The sequence below is a fragment of the Musca domestica genome, unplaced genomic scaffold (assembly GCF_030504385.1).
Source record: "Musca domestica strain aabys unplaced genomic scaffold, Musca_domestica.polishedcontigs.V.1.1 27, whole genome shotgun sequence".
Lineage (NCBI taxonomy): Eukaryota > Metazoa > Arthropoda > Insecta > Diptera > Muscidae > Musca > Musca domestica.
The window spans coordinates 8,056,054-8,077,712 of record NW_026712286.1 but is presented as its reverse complement, the minus strand read 5'-3'; the positions used below and the strand labels follow the sequence as shown (position 1 = coordinate 8,077,712).

At 34.0% G+C, this 21,659-nt stretch overlaps 1 protein-coding gene across 2 annotated transcripts in view; it reads left to right on the top strand.

Annotated features, from left to right (window-relative positions):
* Positions 1–3,988: 3,988 nt before the first annotated feature.
* LOC101895950 (uncharacterized) overlaps positions 3,989–21,659 on the top strand; it is a 180,602-nt gene continuing 162,931 nt past the window's right edge. The window contains exon 1 of one of the 2 annotated variants that reach the window (XM_059124124.1): positions 3,989–4,598. The gene's annotated coding sequence lies outside the window, so the exon portion shown is untranslated. Of the gene's footprint in view, positions 4,599–9,912; positions 9,993–21,659 lie in introns of those variants that run through there. The other variant, XM_059124123.1, reaches the window with a different exon arrangement.

Genomic DNA, 21,659 nt, shown 5'->3' with positions numbered 1-21,659 from the left:
TTTGTAATATTCATGAAGTTCGAATGTAATTTTCTTAAAAACTGTTATACATAGACATATAATCTGTTCTGAGATTTGTGATGAAATTTTGTGTAGAATATTTCTTCCTTTAACACTTTCCCCAAAAAAATTAAGTAATGAGGGAGGTTTTGACCTAGAATGGAAACCTATAATATTAAACGGCAAAAAGTTAAACACATAATTTTCACTTGAAATATATATGAATTTAGAATGTAATTTTCTTGAAAACTGTTATATCTAGGCATTTGATTTATTCAGAGATTGATACAGAAATTTTGTTTAGAATATTTCCTCCTTTAACAGTTTCCCCAAAATATGAGGTATTGAGGGAGATTTTGTCTCATATTTGAAAAGTAATGAATGAACAGGAAAAGAAAGACACATAACTTTCCCCTGTAATAAATATGAATTTCGAATATAATTTTCTCAAAAACTGTTAAGCCTAGATATATGGTATATTCTGAGATTTTTTGCAAAATTTTATATAGAATATTTCTTCTTTTGACACTTTTCCCAAAAAAATAGAATTATAAAGCAGGATTTTGACTTTGAATGAAAACATGTTAAGTTAGCAGAAAAAGCGTTAACACATAATTTTTACTTGTAACATATATGAATTTCGAATGCAATTTTTTTGGAAACCGTTATCCCTAGCTTCATAGTTTATTCTGAGATTTATAATAAAATTTTGTGTAAATATTTCCTACTTTAACACTTTTCCCAAAAAATTAAGTTTTGATAGAGATTTTGACTTGAAATGGCAACGACTTAACTTAGCAGTGAAAAACCAAAACATAATATTCACTTGTAACATATGTGATTTTCGAATGTAAATTTTTTGAAAGCTATTATACTTAGCCTCGTAGTTTAGTCTGAGATTTATAGTGAAATTTTGTGTAGAATATATCTTCCTTTGACTCTTTTTACCTAAAATGAAATTTTATGTTACTTTCGGGCAGCAACTCACAAAAGGCCATGGTAAAATTGGTCGAAAAATGAAATTTTTTCGCGTTTTTTTTTGTGTGTCAACATTGATTTCAATATTTTCTTGATTTACGATGAAAATAGATATTTCTTTCCTTTGGTGACCTGTAGTGAAATTTTCTGAAGAATAGTTTTGTCTTTGACGTCATCCTTGTAAAATGCTGCTATCTGGGAGAATTTTCCACAAACTCTGAACTGTGGAACTGTGAACTGTGGCTTTAACCCTAAAATGTGTTTTTTATATTTATGAATTCCTGGCATTTAGCTAAGATTTAGACTTTTGATGTCTTCTGGAACCTATACTAAAATTTTATGAAAAATTATTTTGTAGACTATTTTGACAAGCTATTATTCAGTTTAAGGGTAGTTTTTAGCCTTTTTTGAAAAGGGCCCAAAAAAATTTTTGCAATTATTTTCGCGTTTTTTGTGGCAACATTGATTCAAATATTTTCTTGATTTACAATAAAAAATTAGCTTTTCTTTCTTTGGTGACTTGTAGTGAAATTTGCTGAAGAATATTTTTGTCTTTGATGTCATCCTTCTAAACTAATGCTTTGAAAGAGAATTTTTCACAAACTCACATGATCTGCGGCTTTAACCCTAAAATGTTTCTTTATGTTTATGAATTCCTGGCATTTAGCCAAGATTTAGACTTTTGATGTCTTCTCGGACCCATAGTAAAATTTTATGACAAATAATTTTGTAGAATATTTTGAGTCTTTACGATCTCGTTTAAAGGGAGTTTTTAGCCTTTTTTGAAAAGGGGCCAAAAAAAAATTGAAATTATTTTCGCGTTTTTTGTGACAACATTTATTTCAATATTTTCTTGATTTACAATAAAAATAGAGATTTTCTTTCTTTGGTGAACTGTAGTGACATTTGCTGAAGAATATTTTTGTCTCCAACGACATCCTTCTAAAATAATGTTTTGTGGGAGAATTTCCCACAAACTCACATGAGCTAAGGCTTTAACCCTAAAATGTGTATTTTTAAATTTATGAATTTCTAACGTTTAACAAAGTTGTAGACCCATAGTAGAATTTTATGACAAATAATTTTGTAGAATATTTTGATTAGTTATTATTCCGTTTAAGGGGAGTTTTTAGCATTTTTTTGAAAAAAGACCAAAAAAAAATTTGCAATTATTTTCGCGTTTTTTGTGGCAACATTGATTTAAGTATTTTCTTGATTTACAATGAAAATAGAGATTTTCTTTGTGATGTGACCTATAGTGAAATTTGCTGAAGAATATTTTTGTCTTGGACGTCATCTTTCTAAAATAATTCTTTATAGGAGAATTTCCCACAAACTCACATTCAGTACATCCTAAACCCTAAAAAGTGTATTTTTTAATTTATGAATTCCTGGCGTTTAGCTAAGTTATAGACTTTTGAGGTCTTCTCGGACCTATAGTAGAATTTTATGACAAATAATTTTGTAGAATATTTTGACTATCTACGATCTCGTTTAAAGGGAGTTTTTAAGCTCACTTTAGAAAAAGGACCAAAAAGACCCATATGTTGGCTCGTTTGAGGGTTAAAATATTCTATGAAAATAATCCTCGAAGTTTTATCTGTAATATTGCCAAAGACACCATATACCTAAAATGCAGTGATTCCAAGAAATCTTTATTCGAAAATGTTGAAAAAATGTGGAAGAGGGTAAAATAGCCCCCTCAGTTGCGGTTACGGCAATACACATGTCTCTTATTTTTAACTCTATTTCCAGAATCTCCAGAAGTTTTTATCTTATTTTTATTTATTAATTTGAAATCATTTGTTGATTTAATTTATTTAAAATAATTTATTAATTTATTTGAATTAATTAATTTTCAATTAAATTTTTGTCCCCCAGTGTTATTTTCCAGTGTTACAACCGCATGCCAATGTCCATGAGACCGTTTTTCCGGACAAACATGGATTAAACAAAACAAACTTGCCACGCATTTGAGATGGCGGTGATCCTGGGGGTTGTTGGCAGGCAGCACACAAAGGACCCCCTTTCACCCACACAATCTGAGAAGCCAGGCCAGACCAGAAGAGAATTGTTTCATTTATCAAATGTTTAGTTAGTTAGCGGTGAGCAGTAAACGGTGGTGGTTGTTTTTTTTTTTTTCTGGTTTTGGAAAAAAATGTAAGAGAACTAAAAAAATACAATTTGCGCTAAAAATTAAAAATAAAAATTCTTATAAAATAAAATAATATATTTTTTAAATAAAAAAAATATTTTTTAATATTAATTTGATGTGCATAATTCCGTTTTTTTTTTTTTTTTGAATGTTGTCTAAGAAATTTCTCAAGTGATTTGTGTGTGTTTTTTTTTTCATCTCCGTTAAGAAGGCCATTTTTTCGCAACTGTCAGTGGTTTTCGTTTTGACATTTTTAATTATAAACGGCGTTGGCGTTGACGGCGGCGGCGCCGTCATCATTTGGCGACAGTGTCATATTATTTGGTCCCGTTCCTTTGCATTGCAGGCCCGTTCTTCTTTTGGCTTGGCAATGTGAAATAGTAGATTGGTCTCTTTTCTGGCGTTGAACCCCAACAAGGACATAAGGCCAAGGAGAAACTGGAGAACAAGCAGAAGAAGAAGAAGCAGACAACAAACAAACCGAAACCAAACAGCAGAAGCAGCAGAGCAGCAACAACAACAACAACAACAACAAAAATCAATAACCACCGTTGTAGAGTTGTTACACAGTGACCAAACGTAGTAGTAAATCACACAACACACACACACATACACTCTCCCACTCATAAAGGCATTCAGCAAGAAAATAATTGTTGTCATTCTCTGTTTGCTGGAGTTGGTGTTGTGAGAGGGAGAGTGAGAGAGCTCTCCAATGTAATATTAATTCTGATGAGAGTCCTTTGTGTTGTTTGTTTGAAATGATATGGTATGCTGTGTGTGTGAATTAGGCTCTCTTACTTTCTCTCTCTCTCTCTCTCTATACACATTTCTCCCTTGCACTTGCCTAACAGTGCTGTTAATGATTCTTATTGTTGTTCTTTGCTGAGTTGTGTCTGTACTTGCTCTGTGTAAATGGAAAGTAACGAGTAATGGAGACTTTGGCCATGCCAGTTGCTGCAGCAACTCTTCGCCAATTGGACTTATTAGAATTTCAATCATTGCGCCGTAACGGACAAGGCTGCGGATGCCTTAAAACGGTGGCTTTTGAAGGCAGAGATAGAAAGGATAAATAAAATAAGAATGAAAGAAAATTTGGTGCTCTGAGTGAGTGAATGAGTGTGTGTTTGTGGAAAAAAAGGCAAATTAAAATTTTATTTCCAGTTCCAACAAAAAAATACCAGGCAAACACGCGTCGTGTAATTTGTAAAAAATAATTTAAAAAAATTGAAAATTTAAACAAAAATTCCAATAATTAAGAATAAAAAAGGAAAACCAAAAAAGAAAAGAAAAGCGAAAAAATTTTTATGTACCATTGTTTGTGAATATTCTTCAAAACAGAAATAAAGATAGAAAAAAAAAAGAATGAATTGAAAAGGAAAAATCCTAACTTGAAATAAATAAAAGTGGAGTTAAAACAAAATCCCAATCAACAAACCAAGGAGAAAAACCATTCAAAACTTTTATGGTAAAATAAATAAATAAATGTTTGGAAAATTGAAAACCATTTTTTTGGCTGCAGAAAATAATTATATTTTTTACTCACACACACATACGCATTTGGAAAATACAACTACTACAATAAAAATATCCTTGCTTGTGCTTATCCCTCTTGCACACAAGCACTACAAGGATATACGTGTGTGTGTGTGATACACACACACACATCCAGCTACATTGATAAATCCTTGATAGTACTTTTCCTACATACATATATACACATATATTTTACTTGCTCCAATAAAAAAAATAATACGACTGTATCATCGTTGGGTGTTAAGCTGAAGGCCGGAAGAGAGGAGGTTGTGGGGAGAAGACAGGGCTTTCTATGCTTTTTGTGAAAAACTCCTAAAAAATATATGGAGAAGAAGAAGAGCCATAACTAAACATTGGATTTATTTCAGAGTTAGAATATATTTTTTTCGCTCTCTCTCTTTCTCGTTTTCTCCCTTTTGCGTGCTCATTGACTGTTGCTCTCCATAAAATACTTAACGGCCATTATAGATCAGAGTTGCCAAATAACAATAATGGATAATATGGTGAGGTTTCAAAAGTCGAAATGGTGTGAAGTGCACATTGAAGATGCAAATTAAGGAATTTGAAGAAAAATTAAAAAAGAAACAAATTAGAAAATATAAGTCGGTTTGCCGATAGACCAGAGGTGAGCAAAACAGATGATTTCAGGGAAAACAACCACGCATTTTGTTATCCAAAATAATTCCGATTTTTGTTGGCAAAAAATATAAAAAAATATTCCTAAAAAATACACAACTAGTAAATCCTAAAAAAATAATTTTTAGAAATCCAATATTTGTTTTTATTAAAGACATTGATAAATTAAAGACAAAAATCAAAAATATTCCTAAAAAATACACAACCAGTAAATCAAAAAAAAAAAAAAAAAAAATATATATATCTTTAGAAATCGAATATTATTTTTTATTAAAGACTGATAAAAAATATATTTTCAAAAAATCGAATTTTAAAATATATATTCTAAAATCTATAATTTATCTGGAACCAAAACGCTATGGTAAAATATAAAAAAACAATTTTTGACCAGTACGTCTGTAAACCAGAGTAGACACCCCACCTTCCGGATCTGAAATTCTTGCTCGAAGAACAAAATTATGAGAAGGAAAAACAATCGCTTCGTTCGGGTGTACTTTCACATGTAATTTTATTTAAAAACCAGTAAAGAAAGTCCTAAAGTCGGGCGGGGTCGATTTTATGTTACCCTACACCACTTTGCTAATTTAGTTGAGCTCCACATAACTATTAAAAGTTTTTATGGGAGAATTCAATCATACACCCTATGATCATAATTATAATTTAAAATTCAAAGGACTAAATATACCAAGGCATTTGTATCTTTTAAATTCGGACTTGTATTGCTCATTTGGTGCACAATTAATTTGAAATCGGATAAGGATATATATGGGAGCTATATTCAAATCGGAACCGATCTCGATAAAATTTGGCAAAGATATTTCTGAGCTGTATTTGATATATTTCCCTGACTATATCTGAACCGATCTTCACCAAATTTGGCATACTACCTTCTAGACTAAAATCCGGTCGTATGTGCCAAATTCCATCACATTTAAATGGTAAATCGGACGAAGTTATATATCGGAGCTGTATCCAAATCTGAACCGATCTCGATAAAATTTAGCAAAGGTATTTCTGAGCTGCATTTGATATATTTTCCCAAATATTGTTGTTATAGAGTGCATATTACGGCTGCGGAGGACAAAAATAACAGATCGGATGAACAATATATACGGGAACTATAGCTATATCTGAACCGATTTCGATCAAATTTGGCATACTTATTTTCAGGTCCAATCTGATCGTAAGTGCAAAATTTCATACTATTCGAACTGGTATTACACGTTTGGTGCACAATAAAAGGCAAATCGGACGAAGATATATATGGGAGCTATATCTAAATTTTGACCGATTATCTCCAATTTCAATAGGGTTCGTCCTTGGGCCAAACAAATGATTTGTGCAAAATTTCATCTGCATAGGGCAATAAATGCGAACTGTACTTTGTTTACAAAAATACGTGGACAGACGGACGGACGGACATGCATAAATCGACTCAGAAAGTGATTCTATGCAGATCATCAAATGGAACTATGGCTCTATCTCGTTTCCATTTGCCTGTTGCAAACAAATACACAAAGACTCTTCATATTTCACACATTCCATTATTTCTACTAACACAAAATCTGCTGTGAAGATGGAATATATCGATACACTCCTTCTGGTACCTCCCCCACAAAGGGTCAACAATTCGAATATCCACGAAGCTCATAAAACGCGAAATTAACATCCGCTTCCATTCAGACTAGGCAAAGCTCAATATTTCTATCAACACTAGATTTGTTATAAAAAATGGTAGATATCGGACCATTCCTCCCCCACAAAGGGTCAAAAATTTGAATATCCGCGAAGCTCATAAAACATGATAAAAACAGACTATTTTGTGTCCTAGGCTGTAGTATCCATTAGAACTCCAAATTTTAAACAATTCCGGTGAATAATGTCGCTAAAATAATATAAACACCGAATATGAGGAGTACCATTATATGCGGGCTATATGCTATCGTGGGCAGATATAGCCCATCTTACTAACACCAAAGCTCTCTTTCAAAAACCACATTTTGGCAAGAAATAACTCATCCAAAAACTGTATAAACTCTACATGGAAATCCTTTTTGAATAAGCCCGATGTATCAATTACGTCAAAATGGAAACTGTTCTCAGCAGTTTGCAGATCAATCCAACAATATGGCGCGCAAATATGGGGATATACAAATTTTGAGGACGTAGACAAATTAGAAATTTACTTCTGGAAGAAAATATTAAAACTCCCAAATTTCACACCAACATACATATTAAGATTAGAAACCGACATGGAACATAGCCATATCCTCTCCTTGAAAACCCATTTGGATTATATCATTCGAGCCATATTTGATTACAATAGCGACCGATTACCTCACAAACTGGCGAAAATAGTTCTGCAAAAAGACATTTACTGGGCAAAGCATATTCTCTTAATGCAAAACAATATCGAACCATTTAATTTAAATAGTACCAAAAGCGAAGTTGTGGAAAAAAAAGATCACCTCCTAAAGACATTAGATTACAAATATTGGTGCGATGCCATAAATAGAGCCAATCAAACGACCCGAATTTACTCGAAGCTAGACCCATCAGTAGGTCAAACTTACATCAACTCGCTGTTAACGTCAGAGGAGAAAATGTGGATATTCAAAGCCAGAAGCGATATTATCAAACTTAATCTCAATAATATAGATGCAAATAGGAACCCACTCTGCTCCTTATGCAACTTGATGGAAGCTGAAAATCTTCAACATTTTCTTTGTAACTGCCCCATATTTAAAGAATTTAGAATTATGTTCTTCAAAAAGACACTGCTTAAGGAAGATGACCTTATAAATATTTTAAATGGATATATTGTAAATTGGAAATATGTCGCAAGTTTTATAAAAATTTGTACACAATATAGAAATCAGCTATTATCTGAATTTAACTTTTAAATCCCAATTTGTATTTTCAAACAATGTCTTAAAAAATAATAATAATAATAAAAAAAAAAAAAAAATTACAACATAAGCTACAGACAGACAGCCATAGGCTATTGTCTTATAGATATTATATATCTAATTTTTTATTTAATATTACATAAAAGTTTAATTTAATATTACATACACTGTAACGAATTTGAAATGTTTAAATAAAAAATACTCTACTACTACTACTATAGCCCATCTTCAAATTTGACCTGCCTGCACAAAAGATTGCCCTGTGCCAAATTTTAGCTTCCTTTCTAAATTCCTTTTGACTAATTTGTAATCACGCTATTACAACAGACGGACAGGGCTAAATCACCTTAGAATTTTATGCTGATTAAGATATATATTCTTTGTTGGGTCTTAACTTATTATTTCGATATGTATGATGGAGGGTATAACAATTATTTTATTTTCAAATTTTGAATGGAGATTTGAACTATTTTTATATATTGAAAGGATGGCAGCCCTGTTATCTAAACTCCTATTATGTGAATGAGTTCCATTGCAATTTGATACGGTTTCCTTCGCACATATATCGATGTTGTTGCTGTTGTACAGATTGTCGGCAGTTTTGTACCGTTAGCATAATGATAGTCGTCGTCGTCGTAGTAGTAGTAGTAGTTTTATACAATACACTCAGTTGTAGTAGCAAATCCCAAAATACAATAGGACAGTTATCACTCTTTGTCTCTCGCTCTCTGCAATGAGATGCTCAGAGACAGAGACTTTGGCAAATTGAATTTAACGGTAATACAAAAAAAAAAATGTACTCTACTCTTCTGTTAAGTTTACAAATGGAGACTTCAAATGAAAATAACGCTCTTTCACTCTCTTCTTGTTGTTACTGAATAAATCAAGGGAAAGAGCGTGAAATTTACAGTTTTTATGACTTTCCCTTTATTTCTATTTTTCTCTTGGAGACTTATTTGGAAAAAGAGAAAGACATTTTAGTATCATTATCTGTGAAGTGTTGAGTTAATTTTGTTTTTTTTTTTGCATTTCTCGTTATTTTTTTACATTTACCGTTACGCTGCTGTTATGTTACGCTTATGCGTAACATTCCAGTTATACATTGTTGTGCGAATAGTAGTAGTAGTAGTGGTAGAAAGTGTCCTTTGGGATAAAAAAAAAACGCCAGCCAATACTTTTTTGGAGTTTGGGCATATTGTGATTAATTGTTGTAGGTTATCATTATCGTATGATGTCGTTGTTGCTGGTGGTGGAATGGCCTCCAATCCACCACATCGTCAACTGAGTTATGGCGCAAAATTCCTTGAGAAAAAATGACAATATATCTGTCGCCAGACCAAATGAGATTTGTTCTCGTTGTTGGTGTTGCAAAATAAATGAGTCTTCGCTCGCTGTGTCAGCGGATTGTTGTTGGAGAATTAGAAAAAAATATTGTTTCCAAATGAAAAATTAAACAAATTCTTTTAATTAAATAATAGTTTTGCTAAAATATAATCGAAAATAATTATACTTCAAGAGAATGTGGGAAATCTGAACATCTGCTTTGAAATATAATAAAAAAATAACCCAAAATAAATTATAAAAAAAATAATTTATGAATAAAATTTTTTTTTCTTCTTCAGTGTTGTTTACAAAAAAAAAGTCTCTTATCAGTTTGCCTTTTTTTTGGCTTTGTAGGTGAAGAGGTGACACATACAAATTTGAAAAAAATCTCATTGAATATTAATAAATAAATCAGTGCATTAATAGTCGTCGTAAAACGTAGATCGGTTTGGCGCAATGTGAGTGATTTCAAATAATTTTTTTTTCTAAAAATATCACATGGACTCATGCAAAATTAAGAAGGTTACCTTGTGCAATCATATGTTTAATTTTTGTTCTTATGTTATAACTTTGACAACATCTCATTGTCCAAATATTTGACATGGTAAATTACAAAAAAAAAAAAAAAAAAAAAAAAAAAAAAACGGTAAAAAAGCGGTGAGTTCCACCGGGCCGGACTTTGAATAACCTTCACCATTTGGAAAGAATTCGGTAATATTCAAAAAAAAAAAAAAATAAATAAATAAATTAATAAATAAAATCCGTTAAAAATTCTGTTAAAATCTTAAAAATACCGAATATAGCCATTATATTAGTGTCTATACGACGACATGGACCATAGCAACATAGGCAACTTTTGTCATAAGACATTATACTATTTAAATGCGAAACTTGAAATAATATCGGTGAATGATGTCGCTATAATCATTAAAATACCGAATATCGGGAGTTACCGCTATATGGGGAAGACCTGGATCAGCACAAACTTCTTCATAGTTTGGAACTTCAAATACCAATTTTGTAACAATTCCGTTCAATAATTTTGCGAAAATCATCAAAATACCGAATATCGGGAGGTACCGTTAAATGGGGGCTATACGAAGACGTAGACCTGCACAGACAAATTTCTGTCTTGGGCTGCAGTATCCATTACGAACTTCAAATACCAATTTTGAAACAATTCCGGTGAATAATGTCGTAGAAAAAATCAAAACACCGAATATCGGGAGGTACTCTTATATGAGGGCTATATGAAGACGTGGGCCAACATGACCCATTTTCAATACCAAAAGTCCTGCAGTCATAATATACATACATTTGAGTGAAATTTTATCAACCTCCTTCATTTCGGTCGGAAGCTAGAGTGATTTCCACAGACGGACAGACTGGCATCGCTAAATAGACCTAGAATTTTATGCTGATCAAGAATTTATATAATATGTGTTTGAAGAGATATTTTTTAACAGCCTTCGAGACTTGGAGTTTTTAAAGAATATTTTTTCAAGAGCCTTCGAGACGTGGATTTTTTTAAAGAATATTTTTTGAAAAGCCTTCGAGACGTGAATGGATATTTTAGGAATATTTTTTGAAGAGTCTTAAAGACGTTGATTGAAGAATATTTTTTTTAAATAACCTTCGAGACGTGGATTTTTTAAGGATTTTTTTGAAGGGCCTTCGAGACGTGAATTTTTTAAGGATATTTTTGAAGGGCCTTCGAGACGTGGATTTTTTAAAGAATATTTTTTTTAAGAGCTTTCGGGGCGTGGATTTTTAAGAGTATTTTTTTGATGAGCCTTTGGGACGTGGATTTTTAAGAGTATTTTTTGGAGAGCCTGAGAGACGAGGATTTTTTGAGGAATATTTTTTGAAGAGGTTTCGAGATGTGGATTTTTTAAAGAATATATTTTGGAGAGCTTCCGAGACGTGGACTATTTTTGAAGAATATTTTTGAAAAGCCATCGGAACGTGGATTTTTTAATGAATATTTTTTTAAAGAACCTTTGAGACGTATATTTTTTAAAGAATGTTTTATTTGGAGAGCCTTCAAGATGTGGATTTTTTAAAGATTTTTTTTTTAAAAGCCTTCAAGACGTGGATTTTTTAAAGATTTTTTTTTCAAAAGCCTTCGAGATGTGGATTTTTTAAAGAATATTTTATTTGGAGAGCCTTCGGGACGTGTATTTTTTAAAGAATATTTTATTTGGAAAGCCTTCGAGACGTGGATATTTTAGGAATATTTTTCGAAGAACACTAAAGACGTTGATTCTTTAAAGAAGTTTTTTTTAATGACTTTTGAGACGTGCATTTGTTTAAGGAATATTTTTGAAGGGCCTTCGAGACGTGAATTTTTTAAAAAATATTTTTTGAAGACCCTTCCAGGATTTTCCCTTCGTCGATTTTTTAAAGAAAAATTTTAAAAGAGCCTTCGGTTCGTGGTTTTTTTTAAAGAATATTTTTTAAACAGCCTTCGAGACGTGGATTTTTTTTTAAGAATATTTTTTGAAGAGACTTCCAGTCCTGGCGAAACAGTCATCGAAAAACTGAATTGAATATAAGATTTCGATTGGATTTGTTCAATTGTGGGATCTAGTTCCGTAAAAACTGCCGGATTTTTTTGGCATTATTTTCCAGAAGTAGGTATTTCTATCCTGATCCCGAAAAACGTATTTATAGCCTACACCACATAGTGGTAAGGATATTATGTTTTTGTGCATTTGTATGTAACATGGAGAAGGAAGCGAGATAGACCTATAGTTAATTTTGAGGATCTTCATAGAATCACATTCTGAGTCGATTTATGCATGTCCGTCTGTCCATGTATTCTTATGAACAAAATTCAGGTCGCATTTATTATCCGATTGAGATTAATTTTTCCAAACAATATTTGTTTGGCCCAAGGACGAACCCTATTGGTTATAATCGGATCAGTTTAAGATATAGCTCCCATATATATCTTCAACCGATTTCGAGTTAATTGTGCACCAAATGGTCAATATCTGCCCAAAAGTCCTAAATTTTGGTACATCCGACCGAATTCAGTCTGGAAACGGGTACATAAAATTTGGGGAAAATCGGTTCAGATATAGCTATAGCTTCTATATATATTTTTCATCCGATTTGATGTTTAAGTCTCCCACATTCGTAATGTGCACCCCACAAGAATGATATTTGCTACCAGATATCTGATACAGCCCAGAAATACCTCTGCCTAATTGTATCAAGATCGCTTCAGATTTGGATATGGCTCCCATATATATCTTTAACCGATATCGAGTTAATTGTGCGGCAAATGGCCAATATCTGCCCAAAAGTCCTAAATTTTGGTACATCCGACCGAATTCAGTCTGGAAACGGGTACATCAAATTTGGGGAAAATCGGTTCAGATATAGCTATAGCTTCTATATATATTTTTCATCCGATTTGATGTTTAAATCGTATTATGCACCCCACAAGATTGATATTTGGTATCAGATATCAGATACAGACCAGAAATACCTCTGCCTAATTTTATCAAGATCGGTTCTGATTTGGATGTAGCTTCCATATATAGAATCAACCGATTTTGGATTAGTTGAATGACCTGAATTTTGGCACAGCCGACCGAATTCAGTAAAGAAGCAAGTACATCAAGTTTGGTGAAAGAAGATTTGTATATAGCTCCCATAAATATTCTTTATCCGATTTCAGGTTTATTGTGCAAATAAAGTCTAATATCAGGCCAAATGAAGTGAATTTCGAAAACTTTGTGGAACTCGGATCCGAAATGCGATTTTCCTTTTTTTTTTCAAAATTTAAAAGAAGGAGTTATTTTCAATTATTTTTTTTTTTAATTATTTTAATTTTATTAAAAAGGGCTTTCAAAAATTTAAATTTCTCCCTCTCTCTCTCTCACTCCCTAACAACTCCATTTCCCGTGCCACATTTTCTTCTCCCACCAAAAACAAAAGAAAATCTAAAAACGTTCAAAAAACTAACGAGTTAATGCGTTACATGTCGTTACAGCAAAAACTACAACAACCACATCAAAAACAACAACAACACACAAACAAACACAAACTCAACTAACGGTTAAAAACTCATTCATCACATAGTTGGTGTTGTAATTACACAGGGACAAACAACCCCCAAGATACTCAAACTCTTACTCTCCACCATTCATATACTCACTCTCTTCTCAGCAAAAAACATCAAAAACAACAACAACAACAGCAAGGGGATATAACGGAGTGAGCACTTATTTCATTTACACTGGAGTTTAGTTAATTGTTAATGGCTACGTGCATAACTCACAAAATACAAAAAATGGGAAAATTATGGTGGGAAGGGAAGAGGGGGGAGGTAGAGGTGGTTAGAAAAATAGGAGAGAAACAGGATTCATGGAAAAGAAATGTTAAATTATTTTAATTAAAAAAAAAAACAAACTTACATGGCTGTTAAAAGCCATTACAAATGTAGCGAAATGTGATGGAGACTTGTAAAGGGAGAGCCTTTATTGCGAAGAGTATGGCAGAGAAAGAGAGAGAGGCTACCTTATGAATTCTCTTGTTATGGGAAATTAATATTTCTAACAATGTTTGCGCATGTCCCTTTGCCAATTGAAATCTATGCTAATGGAGATAGAGAGAAGGAGAGAGAAATAGGAAAGCTGAGAATGTATGTAGCTCTCTTGCTTTTTCTCTTTGCCTAACCATTTAAATTGCCAATAAGAGTTTGATGAGGCATATCTGTGTGTAGATTTTTTTTTGAAGGGACTAACAGCTATGAGTCCTTGGGGCCCATGGGCCATGGAGTAAATATGAAAATTGTGAGAGAGAGAAAAAAATTAATGTAGAAAATAAAAAGTAGAAAAAATACGAATGACGAATTAAAAGGAAATTGTGGGAAAAATACTAATAATGTATGCCTCGCACACACACACACATTTAGATTGTAATTCGGCCCTTGGCGGGTTTGGTGATCTGCTCTCCAAAAATGCCGGGTTATTTTGTTTTTTTTTTTTTTTGGTTCTTTGTTTTAATTTTTATTTGTTTTTTTTTTTGCAAGCATGTGAGCGTGTCTGTTTTTTTAATAACATAAAAGCGTAACACGTTTGTATGCGCCAGCAGCAGCAGGAGAGAGAGACATGGCTGTCAACAAAACAAACCAACTGACAGGAAAACCACCATCGCCACCACCACCATTGCCATCATCAACAAACAAACTGACAGGCAGACAGACAGTCAGCCAGTCAGCCAGCCATCCCGTCTGCTAAGCACTTAACATTCAAAGGCTGTTGGTTGTTTGTGTTGCAATGGCAAGTTGTTTGGCCTCCTGATTTGCACTCAAGGGGCTAAGTAATTGCATTTCAGGAGTTGATATTCAAATTCCGTTTTTTTTTTTGTTTTTGGAGGTTCTTTTTGGGTGATAAACAAACAAAAAAAAAAGAGAAAAATAAAAAAGACAAACAAACAATCAAAGACATGGACACTTGCAGTAAAAGGACCTTGGTCAGTTTACAGTGGGGAAAACCGGATATTTTATAAAAATAAGATAAAAGGTAACAGTGGGGAGTTGAGGACCTTAAAATATAAAATTTTTTCACGAGGGTCAGCCTTGGTGATAAGGCTGGGTTTTTGGAAATTCTTTCTAAAATGGTACGAAAAGTACTAAAAATGTACTAAAAATTCAATATTTCGTATTGGACAAACGGACGAAGCTAAAATTCAAAAATTTGAAATAAATGTCACTGATGGAGTTCAGGATAGATATACCAAGGGGTTTTTGGAAATTCGTACTTTAAGTACTAAAATGTACTAAAAGTTGAATACTTTGTATTGGACAAATGAAATGAGCCAGAATTTTAAAATTTGGAATGTGAGTCACTGATGGTGTACAGGATAGGTGTACCAAAGGTTTTTTTGGAAATTCGAACTTTAAGGTTACGAAAAGTTCTAAAATGGTACTAAACTTCTAAGGCGGTACCATTTGGTGTTATGTGAACGGACAGAGAAAAAAAAAATGAAATTAGGTATAAGAATCAAGGTTAGAAAGTAAGTTGATACATGAACAGGGTTTTAAAAATTTGTACTACGTGTGCGAACTGTACTAAATGGTACTAAATTTGGAAGCGTTTGGTTTAGGGGTAAACGGATGTAGGTGGAATTTTGAATTTTTGTATTGGTGTCACTGTTGCTGGTTGGTTTGTGATACATAGGTGGTATGTTGGAAATGTGTACTTCAAGTGCACAAAAAGTACCGAATAGTACTATATTTGGTACCATTTTGGTATTGGGTAAACCGAGAGTGCTTGAATTCTGAAATTTGGTATTAGGGTCGCTGTTCATATGTGGCCTGGACATATGCAGGTGGTTTCGGAAATGTCTACTATAATAGTACGAAAAGTACTAATCGGTACTAAATTTGGTATTGGGTGAAGGGATAGAGATACAATTCTGAAATTTGATATTGAGGTTCTTGTTGGTATCTGTAATTGAGATTTGGTAATGGTTTGGAAATACGTACTGTATTTGTACGAAAAGTACTAAATAGTACTAAATTTGGTATTTGATAAAGGGATAGAGATAAAATTCTAAAATTTAATTCAAATATTACTGAAGGTCTCTGGTGGAGATTTTGAAGTGGATTTTGAAATTCGTTCAATATTTGTACAAAAAGTACTTAATGGTACTAAATTTGGTATTGGTTGATGGTATAGAGAACAAATTCTGAAATTTGATATTTAGATTGCTGATGGTATCTGTAATTGAGATTTGGCGATGTTTCAGAAATGTGTACTATAATTGTACGAAAAGTACTAAATGGTACAAAATTTGGTAATGGGTGAAGGGATATAGATACAATTCTGAAATTTCATATTTAGATTACTGATAGTCTCTGAGGAGGAGATTTGGAGGTGGGTTTGGAAATGTGTCCTATATTTGTACGAAAAGTACTAAATAGTACTTAATTTGGTATTTGATAAAGGGATAGAGATAAAATTCTAAAATTTAATGCAAATATTATTGAAGGTCTCTGGTGGAGATTTTGAAGTGGATTTGGAAATTCGTCCAATATTTGTACGAAAAGTACTTAATGGTACTAAATTTGGTATTTGATAAAGGAATAGGGCTGGAGACCTCAAATTTGGTATTGAGGTGTCTGTTGTTATTTAGAATTAAGATATGGAGTTGGTTTCGGAGATGTGTACTATATTTGTACAAAAAGTAGTAAATTGTACTAAATTCGGTATTGGGTAAAGGGATAGAGATACAATTCTGAAATTTAATATTTCGATTACTTATAGTATCCGAAGTGGAGATTTGGGGGGTGAGTTTTGGAAATTCCTACTATAGTTGTACGAAAAGTACTAAATAGTACTAAATTTGGTATTGGGTGAAGGGATAGAGGAAAAAATTTTGAAATTTCATATTTAGATTACTGATGGTGTCTGAGGTGGAGATTTGGAGATGACTTTGGAAATATGTACTATAACTGTACGAAAAGTACCAAATAGTACTAAATTTGGTATTCGGTGAAGGGATAGGGCTAGAATTTGATATTGATGTCACTGTTATTATCTGTAAATGAGATTTGGTGATGTTTTGGATATGTTTACTATAATTGTACGAATAGTACCAAAGAGTACTAAATTTTATATTGGGTGAAGGGATAGAGATAAAATTCTCGGTAAATCGCTGACTTGTTTTGCAGGTTATGAGAGATATAAATATTCGAAATTGTGACCCCTTTGTGGCGGAGATACCAGAAGGAGTGGGCCGATATATCCGATTTTCACATCAGATCTTGTGTTGGTAAAAATTTTGAAGTGTGTGAAATTTGAAGCAAATCAGATGCTTATTTCGCATTTTAAGAGCGATTTGGTTATTCAAAATTTTGTCCCCTTTGTGGGGGAGGTATCAGAAGGAGTGGTTCAATATCTACCATCTTCACAACATAACTTGTGTTGGTAGAAATATTAAGATATACCAAGTTTGAAAGGAATTCGATGCATGTTTCAGATTTTATTAGCTTTAAGGCTATTCCAAACTTTGACCCCTTTGTGGGGGAGGTACGAGAAGGAGTGGCCGGATTTTCTCCATCTTCAGACCAAATCATGTTTCAATAAAAATATTAAGATGAGCCAAGTTCGCAGTGAAGCGGATGTTTATTTGGGGTGTTATCTGCGTTTTAGTTATTCAAAATTTTAGCTCCATTGAGGGGGAGGTACCAGAACGAGTGGACCGATGTATCCCATCTTCACAGCAGATCTTGTGTTATTGAAAATATTAGAATGTGTAAAGTTTGGAAAGGATCGCATGCTTATTTCGCATTTTATGGGTGTTACAATTATTTAAAATTTTGACCCCTTTGTGGGGGAGGTACATGAAGGAGTGGTCCAATATCTACCATTTTCACATCAGATCTCGTGTTAGTTGAAATATTGGAATGTGTGAAATTTGAAGATAATCCGACACTTATTTCACATTTAATAAGAGTTATAATTATTCAAAATTTTGACCCCTTTGTGGGGTAGGTACCAGAAGGAGTGGTCCGATATCTTCCATCTTTACATCAGATCTGGAGTTAATATAAATATTAAAATGTGTGAAGTTTGAAAAGAATGGAATGCTTATTTTGCATTTTATGAGCGTTTCGGTTATTCGAAAATCGGACGCTTTGTGGGGGAGGTACCAGAAGGAGTGGTCCAATATCGACCACTTTCACAACAGATCGTGTGTTGATAGAAATATTCAGATGTGCGAAATTTGAAGAGAATTGGAAGCTTATTTCGCATTTTATAAGAGTTATAAATATTCGGAATTTCGACCCCTTTGTGGGGGAGGTACCTGAAGGAGTGGTCTAATATCTACCACCTTCACAACATGTCTTGTGTTATTGAAAATATTAGAATATGCGAAATTTGAAGAGAATCGGAAGTTTATTTCGCATTTTATAAGAGTTAAAATTATTCGGAATTTTGACCCCTTTATGGGAGAGGTACATGAAGGAGTGGTCCAATATCTACCATCTTCACACCAGATCTCGTGTAAGTTGAAATATTGGAATGTGAGAAATTTGAAGATAATCCGACACTTATTTCGCATTTTAAAAGAGTTCTAATTATTCGGAATTTTGACCCGTTTGTGGGGGAGGTACCAGAAGAAGGGGACCAATATCTACAATCTTCACAACATAACTTGTGTTGATAGAAATATTAAGATAAACGAAGTTTGAAAGGAATTAGATGCTTGTTTCAGGTTTTAGCAGCTTTATGGCTATTCAAAATTTTGACCCCTTTATGGGGGGAGGTACATGAAGGAGTGGTCCGACATCTACCATCTTCACAACATAACTTGTGTTGAAAGAAATATTGAGATGTGCGAAATTTAAAGAGAATCGAAAGCTTATTTCGCATTTTATAGGAGTTATGATTTTTCGGAATTTTGACCCCTTTGTGGGGGAGGTACATGAAGGAGTGGTCCGACATCTACCATCTTTACAACATAACTTGTGTTAGTTAAAATATTAAGATGTGCGAAATTTAAAGAGAATCGGAAGCTTATTTTGCATTTTATAGGAGTTATAATTTTTCGGAATTTTGACCCTTTGTGGGGGAGGTACCAAAAACAGTCAGACAGTCAGTAGCAGGTTTCCGTATGGAAATCTTTTATGAAACCCTACCGAATTAGCTTTTCAAAAACCCACTCACAATTTTATCATTAAGCGGATCTTAGTCGTGTCCTCGATTTGGGCCAGAATGTAATCTCACTACTGTCACCCGCATCCCTGGTGATTTGCTGCGACACCTCCCCCAGCTGCATGCCAGTTGTCGCCGTCATCATGGCTGTTTTACAAATTTCAGTTCTGTTGTTGTTGCTGTTGTCATTGGTTTGATGTCGTTGTTCTATTACCCATAGCCAGACTGTCGTCGTCCTGGTTCTGTATTAGTTTTCAGTTTTCTCCGGTTTTTTTTTTTGCTGTGGAAATATTTTTATGTTTTTCTTGTTGTTGTTTTTTTTTTGTTTCTGCTGTTATTTTTACAACATCTTTATGTTTTTTGTGTGCCCCATCGTCTACTAAGGACCTCCCCAATGTATGTTAGTCTGCATCCTTCCCGTCTCTCTCCCTCTCCCTCTCTCTCTCTCTCTCTTGCATTTGCTCTAAAAAAAAAACCAAGCAAAAAGAAACCAAAAATAATTTGATATGTCTCCTAGTTGGCAGAGCTGTGATGTTAATGGCAATTGTTCTGGAGCTGCTTCGGATAATCTTTGGTGGCTAAATGGTGGCTTTGTTGCTCGATTGTTCTGCCATCGTTTCTTGTTGGTCCATTGTTTTAGACACACACACACACACACAGATATTCTTAATTAAAGTTCTGGTGTTTATGATTCCCATTGTTGGAGCTTTAAGCTTAGATGACACCTCATCCCTCCTCCTACCCTCCCCCTCACCTCTCCCTCTGTGGCTCCTGGCACTTACTTAGTGATTCATGTGACCATGAATCATTCGTTACCTACCTACCAACCGACCACACACTTCATTGAAATGTCTCATCGAGTTCCGGGGTCCTGGGTGAATGTCCTTTGCCTGGTCTGTGGGACAACCGGCAGAATGTGTGTCTCTCGGTTTCGCACAACCCCCTCCCCCCCTCCTTTTGTTGGCCGAACAATGTCTAAAAAGTCTGGCCAAGATAAAAATGGACTACCAGCAAACTTTGCTTCTTCCTGTCGCTGGTGAAGTGAGAACCGAACTTTTCAAGTTTGGAGTATCCAACAGGAAATTAAAGCAATTTCGAAGTTGGTCATAAATTTGAAACAGAAGTTGTTAAACAAAAAAACGAAAACGAAAATTACAAAACAAAAATCAACAATTACAGGCAATTGGTAAAAGTTCTTCGAGCCAGAATGGTAGATTAGCAGTGGGAAAGTAGAAGTTTTCCCTTCGGACAGCCCCTGTTCAGCCAGGCAAATCTTCTTCTAAAGAGAGCTTTCCGCTAGGAAATCTTCTATTCAGAAACTCTGAAAAATGCTCTCTTCAGCAGCATGGAATAAAAGCTCAGACCATCCACCCCACCCCAAAAAGCTTTCCATGCAGGCGGCTCTCTTTTCAGCTCCGGTTGATCAGTGCTGTTTTCAGCAGCACTCAGTAGAAGATCACTCATCCGAAAAGCTTTCCATGCTGGCGACTCTCTTTTTAGCTTCGGGCTGGTTAGGAGATTTTTTCATCGGAAATGCTCTCTATTCGAAACGGAAAAAAAAGCTACAGGGTGAGATGAAAAAAAAACTGCAACAAAGTCAAACGCCTTAACCCCGAATATCGGGGTTTCCGTTATAGGGGGGCTATACGAAGACGTGGACCTGCTCAGACAATTTTCTGTCTTCGGCTGTAATATCCATTTTGAACTTCAAATACCAAATTTGAAAAAATTCCGGTAAATAATGTCGCTAAAATCATCAAAATACCGAATATCGGGAGATACCCTTATATGGGGACTATATGAAAACGTGGACCTACATGGCCCATTTTCTGTCCTAAGCTGTAGTATCCATTACGAACTTCAAATACCAAATTTGAAACAATTCCGGTGAATAATGTCGCTAAAATCATCAAAATACCGAATACTGGGAAGTACGGTTATATGGGGGCTATACGAAGACGTGGACCTACATGGCTCATTTTCTGTCTTGGGATGTAGTACCCATTACGAACTTCAAATACCAAATTTGAAACAATTCCGGTAAATAATGTCGCTTAAATCATCAAAATATCGAATATCGGGGGTGCCGTTCTATGGGGGCTATACGAAGACGTGGACCTACATGACTCATTTTCTGTCCTAAGCTGTAGTACCCATTACGAACTTCAAATGCCAAATTTGAAACAATTCGGATAAATAATGTCGCTAAAGTCATCAAAATACCGAATATCGGAGGTACTGTTATATGGGGTCTATACGAAGACGTGGACCTGCACCGACAATTTTCTGTCGTAGGCTGTAGTATCCCTTACGAACTTTTTATACCAATTTTGAAACAATTCCGATAAATAATGTCGCTAAAATCATCAAAATACCGAATATCGGGAGATACCGTTATATGGGGGCTATACGAAGACGTGGACCTGCACACACAATTTTCTGTCTTCA